Consider the following 4655-nt stretch of genomic DNA (forward strand, 5'->3'; position numbering starts at 1 on the left):
TCTTTACAAATTATAATATATTTATCAGATCCTTTCTGACGATTATCCTCCAAATCCTAGTAAAGGAAATTAAAAAAAAAATTATGATTCATTTAGAAGAAATGAATAAGATATTGTTGAGGGTGAACAATTTTAATAGGTTGTTATTAGAGCATATAAATCGAAATCAAATCATTTCTCCATACGAAGAGGGCATCCCTCACCTTAACCAAGGATATTTAATGAATTTTTTATGTGTACTAGCCCTAAGACTTAAATAGTCAAGGATAAAAGCATACCTTCTTTAACACTAGGTCAACTCTTTGAGATTAAAACATATGCATAATTTATCTTAAAAAATTGTATATTAGGTAGTTTCCTTGAGGAAAACAAATTCTAGTTTTGATAACTTGGTTTCTTTAATTTTATTTAATTAGATAAGGATACTTTGTATGATATTGTTCAGGATGGAGACATAGCATAGCAAAGAAAGTAAATATAGGATTTCTCAAACCTTAATGTTACATCCCTAAATATTGAGAGAACTTTGAACTTACAGGTTTGGAATAAATTTTTAAATGATCACTCTTAATTATTTTAAAAAATAAATTAGATATCCCTATTTATTCTAGTCAAAATCTATGTCTTTATAGGAAAATAATTTTTATAGGAAGTTACATGAAAAATAGAATTCAACTACCATTAGAATTCCTAAGCTAAAAAATAAAAATAAAATAATTGAGGAAAATAAAAAAAGCCTGAATAACAGCTTTTAGACCTAATTTGTCTATGAAAACGCTCTCAACTGATTATAGTTAGCTAATATTTTATAGAAAATGTTTTTGTCTAATCAACATATTTGTTAATTTTGATGATTCTCATAATTAACACGCTTGTAAATGCTATCAACCTCAAGAGAAACACAACTATGTTTCTTTGAACCTTTGACATCTTCAAAGTTGGGCTTATCTGAAAAAAAAAAAAAGGTATGTGTGTTTTTTCTCATTAATTGCAAATTATAAGAAATTAATTATTAATTGGGCCTTAAAAGGATGCAATAGAAAAGAAAATAAATTTAAGCACCAAAATGGAGTAAAAAAGGCAATGAACAATAAATAAATAGTGAAATTAATGCGTGTGCATGAATAGTGAAATGTGCCTTAATGCATAGTAAATTAACATTGATTTCCCTTTCTGTTTTAGACAATATAAACAATATTTCCTATACTACTAGACTATGTCTATATTTTTATTAACTTATAATTTCCTATATAGATTTTTGCCAAGTATATATATATATAATTTTAGAACTTTTCGCTGACTAGCTTCATAAATTCAAGTCGATTATTTGGTGCATTGTTGAGTAAATTACAGGTTTTCTCAACTTTTTGTTTGGTCAGCTCTTCTCTGCAGTCAATATTCAGCAAAAATTGCATGTACAGAATCCATTTAATTACTATTGTTATACTTCAAATAGTCATTCTAATTTATTCTCCAAAAAGAAGAAGAAGAAATTGTTCCTTCATTGATCATTGACGCTTCCTCTTGGTAATTATATAACCAATTCAGCTAACGAACTGATCTATTTTTGTTTTCGTTTTTCTGTTTTCCCAGAAGATCTTAAACTAGCATGAAGGCCGAAGAACAAAGTATGACATCAGGGCTGCCTGACGCTGTAATATTTGTATTCGTGGCTATAATATTCTTGACAGTTTGGTGGTCGATTGTTCGTTGCTTGGAGGATGAAGAAACAAGGCCTGGTACGCCCTAGCTACTAGCACGGCCACGCCCTCACTAGCAGAATCTACAAAAAGAAAAGAAAACAAATACTATGCTCTCCAAGATATCTGACATTGCTCATGGTCAATCGACCCAGAGACCGAATTGGGTTTCTAAAATATTTGATAACTTGTTTACGTTCTCAGCAAATTCTCCGACATCTGTTAGTACTAGACTAGTCCATTAGCATGTACTCTAGTGTATTAATTTTTTTTAAACTGTTAAAAAACAAAAAGTGTAGAGATATTTTTACAATATTTAATATAGCTAACCCAATATAAATTAGTTGATATAATGAATTCAAGAAAAATTGAATGTTGCGTAAAAATATGGATTAATTTGTAAAAAAAAAAAAAAATTAAAAAATAAAAACAATGGTATATTAAATAACCCTAGCCACATACAAGTTTGCTTATGGATTTAACTAGGTCTAATAATTTTTATTTAATCATTTTATAAAAATTAAATGCTCGTAAAATCAAGCATCAATTATAAAATAAATGTTTGTTTGAGATTGTGATAGCCCTTAATAAAATATAAAAAAATCATTCGTAGAATCTATTTCCCAACTAATTAAATATTGATGAATGAAATCAGAAAAAAATAATTTTTTCAGTTATTATTGACATTAAATAAAAAATTAAATTGCCCCTAAAATGGAATTAAACCCCTGAAATCAAGCTTTAATAGTGATTTTTTTAACAAAAAGATAACATTAGACCCAAGTTAAGTGTTTGCATATCAACTTAACTTTGTAAAAAAGAATAAAAAAGGCAATATTAACTTTGATCAATTATAAAATGGATAATCTATAATAATTGAAGAAGGGTGAGAATGAAAATCATTTTGATAAAATAAAATAAAATAAAATAACTATTTGAACTCATACTAATTGATCCGGTGAATATTTTAAATATGGATTAATATTCTAAATTCATAATCCGTGAAATTAAAAACCCGAATTCAATTAAAAATTTTAATTGTCAATCAATTTAATGCTAAATAATAAAATTAAAAAATAAAATATTAAATTAAAAAACTAGCCAAAGAAAAAAAAAGAAAAATCAAATATGAAAAGAAAAAAAATAAAGGGGTGAAATTGAAAAACAAAAAAAATTAAAAAACTATCTATAACAAAAAAAAATCAAAAAAATAAAGAGCAAATCTGATAGAAAAAAATAAAAGAGGATGCAATTAAAAACAAAAGGAAACTTGAGAAATGAATTAAAAAATAAATATAAAAAATTAGGGACAAAATCAAAAGAAAAAAACTTAAAGGGCTGATATGAAAATGTAGAAGGCCAGACACAAATTTCTAGAAGAAAAAAATAAATAAAATAAAACTGATAATGCATTGAAGATCCGGTGAGTACATGCATCGTACAATAATAAAAAAAAGAATAAAATAAAACTGACAATGCATTGAAGATCCGGTGAGTACATGCATCGTACAAAGAAGAAGAAGAAGAAGTTGAGACGAATAGAATAACGCAACATAATTAATTTTTTTATATTTTTACCGCGAGCATTAGGAACTTTTTACTTTTTAAAAAAAAAAACACCACACTACCCTTAGGATCCAAGCATTATTATAAAAATAAAAATAATAATCATTTGCAGTTACAGATTAGCCCCTCAAGTCAAGCAATTACAAATTTAATTATGTTTCATGCATGGTTGGATTTCTGGGTTTTGCTCAGTGCCTTAGTTACAAATTAATCTGACAGGTCAGACGGGTTTAACTGAGCCAATTGCAAATTACAATTCTCGGTTTAATAACTCCTTTTCAGATCCAGTTAGGACTCATATAATTAATTGATTTATTTCTATACTCGTGGAAAACTCATGTCTTCCTGAGCATAGAAATGAGATCATTCTAATTATGTTAATTAGCCTGTATTAATCCTTGGAATACAGGTTGTATTCCAAGACAAACTTGTTTACATAATTATATAAAGGAATAATCCTAAAAAAAAGGGACAAAGAAATCAAGGGAGTGTTTGATTTAACTTTTGTGGTTGAAGTTGTGGTTGGGTACAACCCATTTATGCATAAAACTCAACCACAAAAGTTAATATTTTCTGTTTTTCTTAGCTTTTTTAGTAGGTTCCACATTCAAACTACAAGTTCCACCACTAACACAAACACACACTAAAAGGAGATGAAAGTGTATTTGGTATTGCGGTAGCTATTGTGGTTGTAATTTGAAAAAAAATATTTTATAAAAAGTACTTTTAATTGAGATTGGTTTGAAAAAATGGGTGTTTAGTTAAAACTATGGTTGAAATTGAGATTGAACAAAAAATAGTTTAATGTGTGTTGATTAATAATGCTTTTAAAATTAAGGTTATAAAATAATTTTAAAAAAATACATTATTACAGTTTTTCAAATAAAATACAATTAAAAAATATAAAATAATTTTTATTTTTTATTTTACTGGATCAAACTCGATTCAATACATTTTAAGTTTTGAACTAGACCTGGTTCAGCAAGAAGTGGTCCGACCAGAACAACATGCTACACTGTTTATCTTACATAGTGTTCATAGAATGAATTAATTAGCATGGAATGCTGTGTTCATAGAATGAATTAATTAGCATGGACAGCAGCCCATGCTAATTAATTCATTCTATGAACACTGCACAAGTTCATGCTGTGTTCATCTTGCGTAGTGTTCATGGAATGAATTAATTAGCATGAAAGTGTAGCATGCTATATTGTTTATACTACTTAATTCATTCTAGCAACGATAGGCAGGAACGCAAGAAGTATGAGAGAGGCAGGAACGCAGTAAGAAGCATGAAATTTAAAGAGTGTTTCTCTACGTGTCTACATTTTACTTAAAACTCAGATATAACAATATTTGATAACAAAAAAAATATAAAATATTATTCAT

This window comes from Populus euphratica, unplaced genomic scaffold (genome assembly GCF_000495115.2).
Source record: "Populus euphratica unplaced genomic scaffold, PopEup_1.0 scaffold198.1, whole genome shotgun sequence".
NCBI classification, from domain to species: domain Eukaryota; kingdom Viridiplantae; phylum Streptophyta; class Magnoliopsida; order Malpighiales; family Salicaceae; genus Populus; species Populus euphratica.